Genomic DNA, 18,973 nt, shown 5'->3' with positions numbered 1-18,973 from the left:
AATTCTGAAGGCTAAAAATGATTTTTTTTTTTTACATGGTCCTTTGCATTTGACAAGTAGCAACAGAATAATCAAAGAGCTTTGCTCTCCGCGAGACACTTGCATAGAACTCTCAGCAGGATTTATCGGTCCAGCTCAACATAATCTGCAGAGACATGGCTCTTAGCTGAGCAAAGTCCTAGCAGGTTGTAGTTCCTCAGTTCACTTCCTACAATGTCTCTCAGATTAACTTCACAAATCAAAAGATTGTACTGAGAGAGTTTTACAGGAAGGAAAATCTGTCTTTTTCTTCCTAAAAAAATATTTTTAAAATGTATTTGTTTACTAAACCCTTTTCCCACACAAAGGCAGCTGTTTCCTAGCCAGGAATAAGGCACTTTTATAAGATGCACTGGGTAAGTTTGCCTTCAGTGAAGGTTGGAGTTGCAGCTCAGGTGTTTCACGTTCCCTTTCTGGGTCCCAGTGCCCTGCTGCTGCCACATGCCACCTCAGGCAGGCAAAGGCTGCTGTGACACACACTGGTGGCTCTGCCCAAGAATGGTGACACCTCCTGGGATGGAGGCCAGCAAAGGAGCGAGAGGAGATCGTGGTCCAAAGTGACAAGTGACATCTGAGGAACCCCACCTGTGCCTTCAGCCCTCTGACAGCTTTCAGTTTGGGAAAGGAATCAGATAGTTTTGGACTGAGAAATATGTATGCTTTGTTTTTCATCAGAAGACCAAAAATATCTGCAGAAAATGTTGACAAATTGAAAGCATTTGTCATTTCTGCTTCTGTTTCCCTGGTGACAAAAAAAAAAAAAAAAAAAAAAAAAAAAAAAAATATTTCCAACTAAGCCAAACCCAGCAACTCATAGTCTTGTCCAGTTCATCCTCATATTTGCCCTTGCTCTCGCTTCCATGGTTCAAAGCAGCACACTGTTGGCAGGAGCCTGGAGGATGGGTCTCCCCATCACCTACAGAGCTGGAGCCTGTTCGACCTTATTTCTACCTAGCCAGGGCTGTTCGTGACAGCATAAATGTCTGTGCTGGCCTCAGCCCATTCAGAAAGTAATAGTTATGCTTTGTTGTCACGTCAGCCTTTGCCAGGGAAAAATCATTGCTCTCGTGGTGATGATGGGACAATTTTCTGTTGTTTTCTCCAACCTTGTTTTGGTGTTGACATCTCGAACATTCACAGTTTCTGGACATCAGAAGAATCCATCAAAGGGCTCAGCTCTATGTAATAAGTATGCAATGCAGAAGTCTGGGTTTCTTCTGAACTTTTCTCTCACTAGGTGGTGAGACTAATTTAGCAGCATATGGTTTGTAAGTCTGCATGCAGCCCTGGCATGGTATCAGTAGCTGGCTTAAGGTGTGGGGGGGCGGAGAAGTACAGGCGTGTTAAAATCCTTACGGTTCAGACAAACCTGCCTCCAGCCACATTCACACTGCCATCTTCCTTAAGGAAAAAGCATCCTAGAGAAAAAACGATGCTACCGAGGCAGCCCCGAAGCCTCTGCTGCTGCGGGGTCTGTCGGGAGCGTGGCTGTGTGAACTCCGTTCACAGGAGAAGCTGCTGGGCTGCAGCGTTCTAGTCCGGCCCTCTGTGCCAGAGAATGAGGGTGTATTTCGAGGGAGACCCTTTTGTGAGAGTGTCTCATGCTGACATATGCAGATAAAGAAATCTCAGCTCCAGAGTGCTCTAGCACCAGCACCCTCCTAAGCCCGTTCTCTGGGTGGCTGCAGCCTTCTGGCTCCCCAACATGAATTCTCCTGCTTGTGCATAGCAACCGGTGATTTTGCTGTCTTATCTTTTAAGTCAGTGAAGACTTACATTGAAACACCCGAGAATCCTTAAAGACAAGAAATTACAGTGGCAGAGCAAGGATCAATACAAGCAAGATAAATACAGCTTGTGCTAGCAGGAGCTCTTGTACTTCATAACACAAATCTTAAAATGTGGTGGCAGCTACAATTTTTTTTCTATAATGCCATGCTTTTTAACTGTGATGCACTGTGTTGTGACTCTGCAGAGTGGGCTTCAGCTCATGCTGGAGTTTCTTGTTCGTTTTAAGGAGCAATGCTGCTGAAACAGTCACATCACTCCTCCCCTGCCCTTTGCAGCTTGCTCCCTGCCACGCCTGTCTTCAAACCAGCACAGCATCCATGAGGATACACAGTGAACTGATTCGGGTTCAAAGCAGTCCGGGTTTGGTTTCATCCAGCCTGAATTCTCTAACCTGGCTCATTGCATGGTTGCGCCAGTGCTCGTCCTGGAGCAAAGGAAGATGAACTGAGAGGGAGGGAATGAACAGGCAGGGGCAAATGCCTCTCCTAGCTGTAGTTTTAGGGCATGTCATTTTAAGCTACACCCAGCCCCCCCGGTTTTAGCTGCAAATCTTGTACACAAATTCTAGCTGGTCATCTAGGCTCTTATGTACACAAACTCACCTCTCCTAGGATGAGCTGATCTGCTGCAAAGATGCCCACCTCTCATCTCAGTGAGCCTACATGACCAGTTTAGACTAAAAGCCCCTTTTTTAGATGGTATAAGTAAGATGAAATAAATCCCGTCTCCAGGAGCAATGTGTGAGCCTCCACAGCTACTGTAAGCCTTGTAAAGCATGGGGTCACCTGAGGAGGAGGGTGGACTGCAGTGTAACGGGGCAGGAGCGGTCCTAGGTACCAGCTGCAGGGCTGCCCCTCCTGTCCATGGAACTGCATTTCCTCCTCTTGTTGGAGAGGTCTGGAGGCTTGATGTTTGAGGCATGGGACCTATCTTTGCAAGAAAACCAGTGGGCATACAAGAGAGGAATGTAATAGCCTGATGTGATTTATTTCTGATGCATTCAGTTCCTGCAGAGCAAGGCTGTGAATAGATACCACTCTTGTGAAAGTCTGAGCAGCTGGAAGCTGATGTACACAGAGGTACAGCAGCTCTTTCTTGAGGGATATTATTTGTCCTTTCAGAAAAGAGATATAAAGATCCAAATAATCCACCCTTCTCTGGGAAATTGTCCTTTATCCTGCTCCCCACCAGGCACTTTGGCTTGCTGGCACGGGGTTATTACAGAAACATTGCCCCTGCTGGGCTCCAAACCTCTCAGAGTGCTCCCAAGTGAGAAAAAGGGAACCATCCTCAAAGCCTTGGACTATGAATGCTGGGGCAGTGTTCCTCAGAGAATTGACAAAGCTCCAAGCTACAGAGCTTGTGTTCTTGTCCCAGTGCACACCAACACACTAACTGGGTGACTGTTGGAGAACTGCACAGCTCTGACCTTTAAAAATCCTGCGCTAAATCTCTCTACAATCTTCACCCTGGTATTGTCCTTCAGGTTACACATGATTTTCCCTCTCAGCTATTAAGCCACAGCTGGTGATGTGGGATGATCCCATGTCTCCCAGTCTTCCTTTTCCAGGCTAAACAAGCTAAACTTTAGTCTCATCTTGCCTAGCAGGACAACTGGTTCCCAGAAAACCCCCTTTGCAGCACAGTTTTGTGCCTGCTCCAGTATGAATTAATCATCCTTGAACACAGCAGACAAAAAGAAGCTGCTCAGTGGCTCCCGCACCTTCTGTGGGTGATTTCCTGTGTAGAGAGGACTAGATAATAGCTCAAAGGCATCATTTTTTGGTGCCTTCGTTCTGTTTCCTAGTGGATGGCCCATATCCATCCTGAGGATCAGGGTATCTGCTCTGTGTAAGGACTACGCGTTTACCAGAAGGTGGGGATCCCCCAGATAGATGTACTAGAGATGTCTCTTTTTGAGTCAGTCACCCTGGGTAGCCACTGGAGAGATCAGGCATGGTTAAGATGAGGCTCCTCTGACCTGCTCTGAATGAGTGATTTGGGATGCCCTCCATAGCAGGGCCTCTTTCTTCCTAGGTAGTACCAAAGCAGAGAGAGTAGCAAAGTCAGACGGAGATGCCATATCGACTCTGTTTTGTCTGTGCTGCCTGTTTCAGAAAGAAAAGAGGAATATCTGCTGTAACTCATATAGGCCTGGCAAACTGGTATGAGCAAACACGTAACCACAAATGTGTGCCTCTCTCCTAGGCAGCAATGCAACCTGGTCCTATTCCCATCAGCTGATGCACCAAAAGCGACCACAAATCACAGCTCCATCACAAGGTTCATTGCAAACTCGGAAGAAGATACTGACACTCCTAAATTTCTGCTGATAGGAATGTCTGAATTGGCATTTGTACAGACATGGGGCGTTTGCTGGGTATTATCTCTCAACTAACAGCCAGTCCTCACACTGCAGGATGGCAAAAGGGAACTTGAACAGGACAAGTTAACCCTGCTTATGCCTTCTCATTTCCTCTCAAATGCTGCTCAGGGTTTGCTGTAGAATCCATGGAAGAAAAGGCCATTATCGCCAAATCTCATTTTCGCCAGCACTGCTCCCAGATCCCAGAGACCTGGAACAGAAGGCTTTCTGGATTAGACTGTCCTAAAGCCTGAACAGCACCTCAACTTGGGTACCTCAGCATCCTTCTGAAGAAAATATATTTATTTCTGCATAAGCAAGTGACCAAGGCAGAACCCTGACACCATCAAGACATGAGGATAATCCAGACCCTGTTGTTTTGGTGCAAGGACAGACTGAACAGGTCCCGTTTCTGTCCCATCCATGCTGCCTGGGTCATCCTGAGGATACCACAGACCTGAACCCCTTTTCTGGTATGCTCTGAATGTCACCTCAGCTGTGTACAGCAGCCACAACTAATGCCACAGTCCAAGGTAGATGTAGTCACTGTATCTCCTTCTCACGCTCAATCTTCTGTTTATCTCCACCAAACTATGCATCATGTTTGATCCATGTTCCAGTCCTGTTCCTGTCTCTCCTTCCTCAACTTCAAAATTAAGATAGTCATCCCAATTTATTTGATGACTGCCTTGGGAAATATTGGTACAGGAAAAGGCTTTGAAAATGGTAAAAATATACTGTGTTGTGTTTGCCTTCCCCAGTTCTGTGTCTCTTGTGTGGTTCCACCTAAATATTTCAAGGTACTTCCACCTTATCTGCATATGAGAAAGAAGACAGCAGCTCTGAAAGGCTTTTTTAGAAAATCTAACAGCAGCTATGTCTTTTGTTTTCTCTTGTCTTGTACAAATCCTTATTCACATCTAAGGGGGTGAAAGCTCTGTAATGAGCATGATCATGACAATGTACAATCCCCTTGACAACGGGAAGAAGAGCTCTCTTCTGTGGCAGGTTGGAGGGAGATGCGTGACAGAGGCTGTGGACACGCTGTCCCAGCAGCCTCCTGCCACGTGCCGGCTGTGGCTGCCTGCATCCCTCACGTGCTGTCGGGCTCTGCCTCGCTGCTGCTTACTTGAAGAATTTCAAAGGACCGCAAGGCACTTCAGGGATCCTGAAAAATAAGAGCTGAATCTCAGGATCAGATCAGGGAAAGTCAGGTCTTCACGCAGTGCACTCGAACATGCAATTCTGTGCATGGGTGACAAAGTGTCACCATACATCTGCCAGCTCTGCACGTGAAAGACGCTGCAGGGGAGCCCAGAGACCTCACCAGAGGTGGGAAAAGCCACCAGAATGTGGAGCATTTTGCACAGCCTCTTCCTTTCACTCACCAACATACAGGTCAGAGCTGACCATACTGGCATCAGGTGTTGCCCTGATGAGCCAGGGGAGGATGCTTCAGCATCAGCGAGATAGGGAGTCGCTGGGCTGTGTGTGTACTTACGTGGCAGAGCCTGTGTCAGGATGTGCCACAGGGCACAGAATTGGGCTGGAAACTGCCAAGCTGCTGACAGGACCTGTCTCTCTCTCTGCTTTGCTTTTGGAGGGCAGGGATGGGAAGAGAGCAGCCTGGCATGCTGTGGGTACTGCGCCCCCAGTAAGATATTTCATTTCCAGTAGGCAGGGGTCAGAGCCTTCACTGAGCTTAAATGTGCAAGACAGAGATAAACAGTGGGTGATGCGAACAAAGTGCTGTGGTTTTGTGGGCTTCAATGCCATGTGTCCTTTTGGGCTGCACTCTGGTGTGGTGGCACTGGAGGGTAGGTCACACATTTATCTTTTCCCACTCATCTTTCCTCTGCACTGCCTAGACTCAATCATTTGCTGGCTTGTGCCAGCCCTGCACTTGCCTAGACAGAGCTACAGCTGACGAAGCTCGCTCTTGGTGATTTGGAGCCTGCAGGAGGCAAAACACCTCCCTGCCACCCCCTGGGACTATCAACGACCCACCAAGGGCTTGAACTGGGGTCAGCTCAACCACCACATGAGATCTGTGTTTTGCTTGTGCTCTGTTTCCATGCAGCAGCCAGAAGAGCTCAGGAGGCTTCGTCTGGGGAACAGGACAAAGCTGGACAGCCCACAGGCTGGGTGGTCCTGAGCCAGGACCCTGAGGTCCGAGCAGGCTGAGGAACCCTAAGAAAAAAAAAGGTTGAGGTGTCACCAAGCACAGCGCCAAAGCTGTGTCCCCTTGCCGGCATCCCAAGACCACTACGAAGCAGTGAGGGTCAGCTGTGGCCCCCCCACCTCATGCCATCTACAGGCATGCCACAGCGAGTTGACTTTTCAGTTGTGAGCCAACCTCTTTCCATGCAGGGGCTGATCAGTTCTTGCTCCCCTTAGCTGGAGTGTCCTATTTTCCATTCGGGTCATACCAAACTGGAACGAATGGAAGGTATTTCTGGTACTCTGTGGGTACACAGCATTAACTGTGTTACAAGATGAACCCCTGCCCTGGACACTTACGGGACAGCATGAACTCGAGGAGGTTTTCTCCAGTCCCAATAGTTTGAGCAGTTAAGCCTCAGACCTGAACATTCTTATTATTTCCATCTTTTAACGCCTGCAGTAGCTTTGCCTATCTCACTAACCGCAGAAGTATCATGATCTGTGTTCTGTGTCCTGCACACGCTTGATCTCAATAGCACCTTGTGACAGTGAGAACCACAGGCTAAAGCTCACACTGAGTCAAAAAGTATTTCTTGCTGTCCGTTCTGAACTCAGCATTTTTAATTCAATGCCTTCCAGTTGCCATACAGACGGTATCAGTAGTAGTTGCCAAACTACCTTCTCTGACCCAAATCTACTCTGCAAACTTTTATCTGCAGCTCCCTCCAAGCATAGACACTTTGCCAGGCACTTCTAAAGTCTTTATTCGTATTATATCTCCTAATATGAACCTCAGGTTATTCTCATCACCTATATTTGTACTGGCTCTATTTTTAGTTTCCTGGTTTAAAATGAATATGAGGACATGCCTTTTATAGACTGTACACTCTTGGTATCTGAGTATATCTTAAATTAATAACAGCAACATATACTTTGGAATAAAACTTGTGCTATACTTTAAACAATTGAGGCAGGGTGATGACATAACAAGAACAGATGAGTACAGTACCTTAATAAAGATGTGAAGGGCTGTGTTTCCAAAGAGGAATCTGAGTTGTGTGCACAGATATGGCCTCACACAGACGCAATCTGCTCAGAAATATGATGGTGCAGGATGAGGCTTTTCACTCAGCAGATCTGCATCTTGCTGCCTGCACTAACATTTCTCGTGTCATAGTCAGGAAGACAAGCGGGTGAGCTCAATCTGTCTCACGCATTGATCACAACGTTTGAACAAACTCCCACAGCAAAATCCAGTTTGACTCCTAGAGTCAGGGATCAATTTTCAGCCTGACCAGCAAACTCCTTTTTGTTCATATTATAGGCATATTTCTTCCAGGAACATCAATTTATTTTATTTTATTTTATTTTTTTAAGGGCTGTAACATCTGTTTAATTCCTTTCTTGTTCAGAAGGGGAAATGCACACTGGGAACAAACCCGCCCTTTTCTTAAGGGGCAGGTGTGCAACAGCAGCATGCTATGGTCTGCACTAGCATACATAAGCTTATTTTCTGCAGCAGGCCATAGAAATCAATTAAAAAATACCAGTCATTGGCAGAAAGTGGGCTTGGAATCAGCTCTTTAGTTGAGGAACTAGGCTGTCATCCAGGAACTGTATGTCAGCTATACGAATTACTGGCAAACCCCCCAGTTTCTCTGTTGATTCATTGGATGCTAGGACTGTCCAAGAGTCAGAAAACAGGTCATGAAGAGATCTGCTACTGGGTGAAGGCTTCTTGCTCCGTGTGTCTTCTGGCTATGGGCATTGTCCCATCATTTGCCTCCAGCTGAAGCACTGCTCTCTGTTCTGCAGCCACTAAATTAGGAGTGTCAGTGAAAAAGAGGTGAACCTTGCTTTTCACCTGTCAAAGAAAAAAATCATGTCTTCAGTCTAACCACCAGTCCCAGAAACTGCCACAGACCTGGGTTGTGGCAGCTTTACTCCATGAGAGTACCAGCAGCAGCCCAAATGCACGAGAGTACCAGCAGCATGGAAATGATGCCTCATGCAGGAAAACCTTTGTAGAAATCATCACGACTGCCTTTATATAAGGAAATAAGGGCACACTGCTGCAATAAGTGATTGTGGGCATCTGTTTTCAGGATGTGATGGCCCCTGCGTGAGGGATTTCAGGACCCTGAGAAGTTTTAAAGCCACTACCTGAGGACTGTGGATGACAGAATGGGTTTGCTCCAGTTCTGAGGAGAACTGGAGGTGCTGTCAGAAGGGAAATAGCTGTCTCAGGAACAGTCAGGAGCCGAGCAGTGGGAAGGGGCTCAGCCCTCTAAAAGCGGTGCTTTCTGGGACAGCTGCTGGGGGATTCAGTGCAATCCCTCCTCTCTCACCCAGTGTGGGACCATGAGTGCTTCTTCCCAACAGATTATAACCTTTAGGGCACTTGCTGATGCCCTAAAAGAGAGGTAGCAGAAGAGTGCAAGGTTTGCTTTGGGAAGCTCAAGCAAGGAGAAAATACCGTGATCATCCTTTTCAGTCCATAGCACTCTCTCGCTTCCCAATGTGATCTGCTCTTCTGTTAGGGTTTCTTGGAACCTCCTGGCTCTACAGCACCCTGAGAACCTCTAGGTAGCAAGTCACCTCCATCTGCAGCAAAATGTCAGATGAGGGCTACCCATTCCTTCTCCTCAAGTCCTGAGAGGACGGTGGCACCTTGACTCGACCGCCCACCCACTGCTGTGGCAGCAGGAGCAATTCCAGCCTCAGGGGACTGTGAATTCATCTCAGCCTCAAGGCAGTGACAAAGGACAAGGTAGTGCAGTTGCTCCCCTTATCTCCTCCCTGCTCCTTGGGAGCCCTGTGCTTTTTGTTCATGGAAAGCAGGAGCAAATTTTGCACTGCACGGACTTCCCTCACCTGTGACAAAGGTGTGCCACAGCCTGATTTCATGACCTGAACTCAGTCCCAGCAATGCCATTCGAGCAGGTGGGGAATTGCTGAGCTCCGTCTCTCCCTGAACACACAAAGACAAACTCAACAGCCAGAATTTTCTTCCGGCTAAAGCAAGACCTTTCACATACATGCCAGAGGGAAACTGCTCCTTCTCTGGAGCAAAAAAGAAGTTTCTGCTTTCTAAGACCTGGGCGCAACTGTGCAAACTTCTCAGCACTTCCTCCAGCATCTGCTGTGCCAGCCTGTGGAAGCAGAGGTCTTACCCTTGTAAGGACCCTGTCACCCACAAGCCCAAGGCTGCCAGCAGTCCACATTGCATCCTGGCAGGGCAACAGTCGTCCTAGTCCTGCTGGTGACCTCAGCCTGTGGCATCAGGCTGGATGACAGGTGCAGGCTCTCTCCACTGAGGATTTTGGTGCCTAGCTGAAAGTACAAGCCTGACTTTAAGCCAGAGAGGGTAGGAATTGTCTAGCTTCACTACAGCCCTCTAAAGTGTCCTTGCAGCCCATGGATGGAAGATTAATGGCTCACTGACAAATGTCACCAGCATTAGTCACTACGAGACAGTCTAAACGGAAAGAGGTTCTCGGCCTGTGGGATCTGCCCTGTCCTGGAAGAGGAAACCTGCCCTGCCTGAATGCAACGGCAGCTGCAGGAAAGGGCAAAACCATCTACACCTGCTGCCTCTGAACCAACAGAGCGACACGAACAGCAGCAGGTCTTACACACCAGCAGATTACAGTTCAGCTTCTGTTATTTCAGCCAAAGCTAGATTAAGGGCCCAAGACACTAAAAGTCAGAGTTTTTGTGCTTAGGCGAAGAAGATTTTATTATCCTTTTGACTGCAAAACAACTGCAGTAGGAAAGCCCTCATTTGGCTGCTTTGCTATATGCCTCTTGGAGCACGGACACCAGACCTGCAGCAAAGTCACGACAGAATTAAACAAAACTGACTTTTGATAATATGAGGAAGAATTCCTCCAGCTGAGGAACAGAACAGCAACTACATGACTACAGAACCATAGCTGTGTAACAGCAGATCTGGGACAGCAAAGTGGTGTTGTACACTGTGAAAGTTAAGGTTCCAGCCTCAAGAGAGATTGTTGTGCACCTATAAAGCCAGGACAAGAAGGAATGAGACATCTGGGGCATGTCTCCCTCTGGTTTGTCCCCATCTAGGAATCATGGTTCCCATCTTCAACCTGTGGCCTTTAGCCACTAGCATAACATAAACTGGTCACAGCCAGGGGCCCACACGCTGTCAAGAGATGAAGGTGAATCTGTTTCAAAAGAGTAGAAAAAGGCAATCAGTAAGTTCAAGTCTGTCTCTCAAGGACTGTTTGCAATGTGGCATCTGTTGTATAAACCCTCTGCAACTGTCCACAGATTTACACGGTCTATTAAAGCACAAACTGAAGTTCCTAAGACCAAATAATTTCCATATGAGTAAGTACCGTATCTAGAAAATAAATCTGGAAAGCAAATGTGGGACCTGTGTCTCCAAAGACACTTCTCTGATGATGAGCCCATGTTTCTCCCAAGGAACCGTAGAAGATAAACCCTATATAACACAGTGGTTTTGCTATAGCAGTAGATTTTTGGGCATGCCCAAGCTCTTCATCTGTCAAACTCTGACCACGGGATTCAGTCATTCTGGTGAGATCACAGGTGCTTAAAGAATTACAGATCCCTCTGCAAAGTCCCCTACCTGCACCCAGGAATCTCCAATTTTTCATAATATTTGAATTTCTTATTTACAATCTGCAAAGATCATTAGGACTGAGTGTTGACCTGCTGAAGAAACAGTATGCCAACTCTAAGGGTGATTCTTAATGTCAGTTTAAATCCCTGTTTGGGAAGGTAACCAGTCTGAGACGCTCAGTGACACTAGAAGGAAATCATAAGGCTTTTTATACATCACTTCTTGATAACAAATATAGAAAAAGACACTCTTCAAAGGGAACTTTGTGGCATGCACCTGAAGCTTTCTGTTTCATAGATAGCTGGGCTGCAACTGCCAGCTTTTCACCAGCCTTCAGCTCAGTTTTCAAAGGCACCTGCCAAAACATCATGGAGAGTTGACAGACTTTCTGTGAAAGGGCATCCGATAATAGGCAGGGCTTTTTTCTTCTCCTCTCAGCTATTGTAATTTATTTTGATATACTGTTAACACACAGCAGAAAGAAAAGGAATCCATTCTAGAATATAGATTACTGAAAACCATCCACAGGAACTCAGCAGAGTGCTGGATGCAATGGAGTTTGTAGGACAAGGAAGTGGGCAGCAAAATAATTCAGTGACCACAGATGGAGAACAAGCTGAGTGATAACTTCCGTGATTTACATCGGCATGGAAACATAAGGTCCTCAGCAGTGGCAGTGGTGAAGGCTAATCCCAAACTCCTGTGCATGCCTGGGTCTCTAAAGGGGGCCACATGCTGAAGTCGAAAGCCAGAGGTGCCTCATGGCCTTTTGGAAAGTGTCAGGTGCAAGTTTAGCTCCAATACCGCAAGTTTCAGTGCTAGCTGCCAAAACACATGGCTAAACCCTGCCTGCCTGTGTGCGTGCAGAAGGGCACAGGATGGCCTTTCCCTGGCTTGGACGTGAGATTCGGGGTTTACCCATCCCTCAGTGAGATAGAAGAGGCAACCCAACCTGACTGGCATCTTCTCTTCCCACGTCAGTGCTGCCTGTGTCCGCCAGGAAGCATGTTGGATCAGGTTGAGTTACAAATGCCATTGACCAGGGACAATATGATCCCAAGCGACCACGAGGATCTCTTCCCATGCACCAGCCAGGCTGCCCATGGGGCCAGCTCGCTTCCTCGCCACAAGCAGCAGGCACCACTTGCTGGCTGACTACGGAGCAGCCGTGGGCTTCTTGCCACGAGAAGCTCAATCTCCAGGTTTAGCAACGATAGATGTGCTCCATGCCCTGCTTGGGGTCATTTTTCTGCTGTTTCTTTAACGAGCTTGAGGAAGGCTCGGTCTGAGATTAGCTGCCAATCCTCCTCCTGCTCATTGCTCATGGCACAGGGCACACTAGCTCGGCAAGCCACGTTCCAAAACAGCCTCTCCAGGCTGTGCTTTAAGGCAGGTTTGTGGCCAGTTTGTCTGAAGACAGAAAGGCACGAACCCATCACCTTAGTTATTTTAACATACTTTGCAGAAGGTGAGCCCAGGGGTTGATATGGTTTTGGTCACGTTCACCCCATTCCTTGCCTACAACACCGGCACGCTGCACAACCGCTGCAGGCATCAGTATGGTTCCCATGACCTCCCACCCAGCTCTCCTCCCACCCAGCTATTCAGAGGGCTATAAAAAAAAAAGAGCTGTCCAGACTCTGCTGAGAAATGGACGGTCGCGTCTGAAGTTGATTAAATAATTCAGAGCGGATTGAAATGCCCTATTGTGTAATGGAATCTATCTGCAAAGCTGTGAAGCAGTTTCCACATCCCAATGATCCTATTTTCAAGTCAATACAATTAAGTGTCATAATATGCAATAGTTGAAATTAATCTGGAATCAGAATGCAAGTGATCTTTATCACACACGCTGCAAGACACCATCAAGATCATTAGATATTATCCAGGACGAACATAAAATGATTCATTGGGATGCAGCAGGCTCTGGCTTGACATCTCTCCATTGATGCAAAATGTTTAACAAGTGTTTAATGGGCAAAAGGACTCAACATACCTAACCCTCGGTTTCTTCGTAATCTATTCGTGGAGTGTTATAGATGCAGGTAGGTAAAAAAATGACCCTTAAACTTCTCTCTTTCCCTGTATTAATGAGTCTACTGCAAGTTCAGATTACTAATGATGGGGGGAGGTAGTAAATTCCATCTTGGAGCTGATTCATTGCATGTTTTGTAGCTGCATTGGCCCAATGCTGGTTGCGACAGATGTAATCCAAGACCCCAAAATAACAAATTAAGGGTATGAAGCAGCACTTTGGGAAAGGAACTGGGACACAAGGCTGCCAACCAAGCAACAGGGAACCATCCACGGCAGCAGGGAACCAGGGCAGTGTTGGAGAGAGGAATCAGAATCCTCAAACTGCTAATGATGATAACATTAATGAATCTCTTTCCTCCTATTCATCTCTGAATCATATTTACATGCCAAAAGACCAGTAAAACTGCTGGTTCCTGAGATGATGCTTGTAAAAGAGGCTCAGTTTGGGGTCTCCAAAAGGAACATCTGTGTGTGTAAAAGCGGAATGGGTACAATGGGTGTACAAGAGGAGGAGGTGGTGTCATCCAGTATGAACACCTGGTCCCATTTTATCATGTCATATCACGTTTAGTCTGTATGCAAAGCCTGCAGCATGCTGAATATTATAAATCCACTGAGGTGTCTGCACAGAGATTAGTTTGCATACAGATATGTCATTTATGAAATACAGAGCTTGTCACAGACATCCTTCAGCTTGCAGAAAAACCAGTGCAGGTGGGAAGAATGTGCAAATGAGGGAACACAATGGATGGGCAGATCAAGACATTTCAGGAAGGAAAGCTGATCCTCGTATTGACACAGGATGTCCCACAGCCCAATCATCATCGGCAAGAGTCACACAAACACGAACTGGGCAATGATGTCTTTAGCAAACATAGACTTAGTCATGAGTAATTTACTCTGCGCTTCCTCTCTCTGTGCAGAAGGAACGCATCACCTTGCAGTGGGAGCAGGAGAGACGTGGTGCTGGGAAAGCTCTGGAACTCCCAGGGGAGAAGAAGAGGAGAACATGGAGCTGCCGCCCACCTCAGCTGCTGAGACACTGAAGCAGCTCAGGAAGATCTTGGTTGCTAAGTACAATCTAAAGCTGCGTTTGTCCTCTTCCATGTTTGCCTTTGTAGGAGGTTCTCTTGTAAACAAACACAAATGTGAAACTGTCAGATAAAGCAAGCTGTTGCTTTACTCTTGAAACTTGTCCTGCAATAAGCCTGAGTGACCCTGCTGACCCCAGCCCTCAGCTCCCGCCTGTGGGAGCACCGTGCACTCCCCGGAGTGGGCTGAGTCTCCAGGCGGCTGCAGGGAGCTACTGGTGGGTGAGGGTCTGTCCGTGAACCAGCAGCACAAGGTGCCAGCCCAGCGGTGAGGTGACAAGCAGGTGAGGAGGGGCCATAAGACTTAGCTGCCACCTGAAGCTTGTCAGCTTTCCCTCCCATCCTGACATTGCTTTGTCTCCTCTCGCTCTTACAAACCCCTGCAGCTTCCAAACCTCAAACCCATGTGGTTGCCGTCTCCCGCTGCTCTGGCACCGTGGGATGCATGGTCTGTCTGTCCTCAGAACAACTCATGCACATGGTCTGGGAGGGGAAGGTGATCATTTTCTAAGGTGGGACTAGATCAAAAGCAATTTGCTTCTTTTGAATACGCACCAAAAAAGCTGATTTGAGGGAGATTTTGCCAAAGATCTGTGAAAACGCAAGAGTCAGCACCAGCTGACCTCTCGCTTTCCCCTCTGCTTGTATTTGGATGCTATGCATCAGTTCGGGTAACAGGGGGAGGAATATTTATCAGTCGGCAATGGGTGAGGCTGTATCTGGGGAGTGTGATGTCTAGTTGGGTGTGAGGTCAGGCTGAAGGACACATACTATGTTCCCACACACACCAGGCACAAAACCAGATCAGACTGGACAGCTGTGCCTTACATGAAGCGTTGTACCATTGAAATAGTCTCCTGACCCACTTTGCAGATGCATGAGATACAACCATGCTGCAGGACAGTGAGAACAGAGGCCCAGACAGACAAATCCCACATGTAGGCTGTAAATCTTGCCATATCCATACCCGATAGCACAAGATAAAATGGGACTGCGGGTAGCTTTTATCGCTCACTCCCCAGGCTGGCTTCTCTGCACCAACATCATTTTTTACATTGCCCACACCGCAGGACGCTGGTGCAGACCCCCAGAGATACCAGCAGCAACGTAGTCGGGCTTGAACAGCCACATCACACTGACTTAGACGCATGGTTCATTTTTCCTCCCCTGCCTACTGGTGCTGCTGGAGAACATCCTAGGTGTCAATTTTAGCAGGATGCTTGAAGAGACTCCTGCATGTGCTCTGACAGAGCACATCTCCCAGTGAACCCAGGAACAGTGAAGATTTGCAGCCTTGAACCATGAGTGAGAGGTTCCATTTCTGAAGGTGTTACTGGGCAGGCTGTGGGGACACTTGACTCTCCCTGAGTTTTCCAGACATGCTTTTCAAGTTGTTGCCCTGCCTCTGCACCTTCTCAAGGATCTGGCCTAGACTTACAAGAATCTAGCAGATGGTAGGAAAAGTCCTGGGTTTCCCTTTAAGATGACCCCGCAGTACAGGATCTAAAATCCCGTTCCTCCTGCCTCACTGCTCCCTGACCCCTGGCACTCCATTCATCTGGGAAATTATGCTTTCCCAGCAAAAACCTCACTGTTTTTAATACTGTTGCAGAGTTACCAGGAAAACAAAGAAGTTGTTTAGTGACGAAGCAAGCTTATCATCTGCTCTAAAGAATTTCTACTCTTGTCACAGACTGGTGAAATACAAGGAGCCCAGCTCCATTCAGAAACTGTTTGCAAGGTCTGAGGCTGGTAGTAAAAGAAACCACACCAAAATAAAAATCATTGTTACCTGAAAACTCAACAATCATGATCTGCAGTAGTCAATGTGGAGTGAATTTACTGCTCTTTCAGACTTGTTCACCCGCTGTGGTTGAATATCCATGTGGGTGCTTGCTCCATGTTGTCTTGCAGCTGTGTAAGTTCCTACACCCGCCTGTGTGGCTGAGCAGAGCTCTGCAGAGCCCTGGCAGGACAGCGAGTACAGCCCGTGTCAGGGTAGTCTCCACCTGGAACATCTGAGAGTAGCAAGATGCTCGGAGAGAGAACAGGTTGAAGAAGCAGCTTTTTAAGTCAGGTTAAAAAGAGGGATGCACAGAGGGATGTGATAGCTCCTGTCTCCAACGCTCCTACTTGTTTCACTGGAGCACTGTACTCTCATAGCAACTACCACAGCAACTGGAGCAATAGTAGCTACTCCTACACAAGCCAGGGCAGGCAGGGCTCATCTGCCTTCCTGGTGGCTAAAAGACCTAAGACCAGGGCTTCTCTCTTGCTAGAGGGGGAAAGAAGTGTCTCGTGACACCAGTGAATGCTCCTTTAGAGGTGCTGGTGTCTCCCAGGTGTCTCTACATGGAATTTCAGGCTGCTACCTCAGAATAAAATGTCTAACTTCTACCTGCCTAATATTAGATGAGATTAGCCCTGCCATGTTTCTCACCATGGAGACTTTCTACGACCTAGAGACTTTGGATTCATTCCTAAGATCATCATGACAGACTGACAGTGAAGTCTTTTACCATGGTTTGAAGAACGTACTCTGTAGTGATTTTATAGACTTAAATGCCAGGCAGTGATGCATTGCCCAATGGAGTGTCATATAAGAATCATAAATCACAATCTTGCAGGAGCCTGTGGATGTCAGACATGTGAATATGCTGATTTCGTATCCATGGTAGTTTGGCATGTCTCACATCTTTGTCTTCTGCCCCAAATAGATTAGCTCTTAAACATTACTCAGCACTTGGAGTTCTGCCACAGCACAGAAGACAGTTGAGAAAACACCAAAAATGTGTCTTCCAGTGCAAAGAAATAAACTTCATTGGCTTTGTTCAGTCTGAAAGCAGAACTGTTTTCCATGGCGGTGTAACAACAAGGCAGGGCGAGGTTATTTGGCTAATGGTAGTTGAGGCGGAGATTTTAACACATGCACTGGAACTGAAATAGGACAAAATCTGAGCATGAAGCTGCTCAGCTGAAGCTCAGGGCTGCAGCCCTTGCTGCCATCTCTCCCATCTACGTATACAGCTGTGTGGCCAGTGCACAGCAAACACAGGAAATCTATCATGTAACGTTTCCAATAATCATCAACAAATGATGTAGGGCACAATCCTTATGACAGAGCCCCTAAGTCAGTCATTTGTTATATCCACAGGCCCTGCTTTCACAGCACAAGTAGGCAATCAAATCATATCGCAGACAAAGACAAATCTACACATTTGCATTTGCACACGCAAACAAGACAGTTTGCCTGCAGAATGCATGGAGATGTTAATCCCTTGCACCAGTCATGAGAGTCACGACTGAGAAGTTAGAAATTAACATTAAAGTACTATTAAAATAAAGTGCGAATTTACAGGTAGCTGAAAAGTCAATTCAAAGGCCAGGCCAATCCACACTTCTATGTCCATAAACAGCCAACATATAGTTTCATTTCTTCTGATAATAAAAGCTTTTTATTCACTTTGGAAAGCACCACCCTATCTGGCGGCTGTTGGTAGAGGTGGCACGCAAACAGTCTGGATTCCCACCGCCCATTCTCCCACCTTCCCAGGGATAGGAGATGTGCTCTGTGGGGCTTCCAGCAAAGCCAGCGGGAAAGGTGGGAAAAAAACCACTGGCCCATCTACAGAAGATCAGAGCCACCGAGAATTTTCTGTTACAGAAGGAAAGCAGGTTTTATATTAGTTTGGAAGGAACTGGGAAAGTATATCGTACAGAAAACTACTTGAAAATAGTTCAAATGTCTACAACAGAGGCAGGATTTAAGTCCCTGCCCGGGGTTATCCATGTGCTTGATGAAGGCTATCAGGACACACCGCACCTCTACGGGGGTACGCTTCCTATCTCACCCTAAATATACTGTCAGGCCTGATGTGATATGACTGTCAAACGCCTTTTGGATGGAGAGGAGAAAGGGTGACCTTGTGTGACATGCCATCCACGAGTTTTTCCTTGAACCACTTCAGTTCCCAGCCCGCCTGAAGGTTCATGGTGGTTTTCTCTGCTTTCCTCCCACCGGCGCCGGGCCAGGCTGGAATTGCAGGTTATTGTATTACAAGTCCCACGGGTGCTGCCTCAGCCTCAGTAAACTTTATTTAAGCACACACAGACATACACAGACAATATACATATATTTGTTTCTTCTCTGACAGTTCTACAGGACCAACACTGCTTTGGATGACACTCGTGGAGATTTTGAAAAAGTGCAGGAAATGTAGGAAAAAAATAAAGGTCTTTTAATAATTTGAGAGTCATGGTCATCCACAGAAACAACACAGGTGCATTCAACCAGGCGAGCACATGGACACATCTCCACATACAGTACATTGTGTCTATATAGGTATCTCCATATACATTGTGTCTATATAAATGTACAACAGTCTCAGAAGTCAGCAGGACACAAAACCAGACGAGTACTGGCATGGCACATGCTTGCACTCCCAGTGTCGCAACCCACTGCCAGTGCACCAGTGTGACTCGGTCAGGGTGCGGGTGTGAACAGAAAGATGCTCCAAACATAGGCTCACTGTACACTATAAAAACTCACCAAATACGCAACAACGTCATAAAATGAACATTCATCTGGGGTTCTGGTGACCAGCTACTTTGAGTCAGATCTCACAGCTTTTGTGTCACCACAACTCCTGGGATATATGGTTACTTATCTAATATAGCTACAACTGTCTCTCAACATATATTTTATATACAGTACATATACACAGAACATACACAGAGCAGTATATGTATATTTTTGTGTTTTCATGTTTGTACATTATATCACAGATTATATGAACACATAAAATATACGTTTTAGGACCTAAAAAGAAATAATTTTATAAAATATTCATAATACCTCCCCCCTCCAAAAAAAAG

General features: G+C 46.8%; 1 protein-coding gene across 1 annotated transcript in view; it reads right to left on the bottom strand.

The window, feature by feature from the left end:
• Window positions 1–18,973, bottom strand: part of SHISA6 (shisa family member 6) — a 245,721-nt gene that overhangs the window by 168,067 nt on the left and 58,681 nt on the right.

The sequence above is a fragment of the Falco naumanni genome, chromosome 1 (assembly GCF_017639655.2).
Source record: "Falco naumanni isolate bFalNau1 chromosome 1, bFalNau1.pat, whole genome shotgun sequence".
Lineage (NCBI taxonomy): Eukaryota > Metazoa > Chordata > Aves > Falconiformes > Falconidae > Falco > Falco naumanni.
Note: the sequence above shows the minus strand (reverse complement) of the source record. Positions and strands in the feature narration are given on the sequence as shown.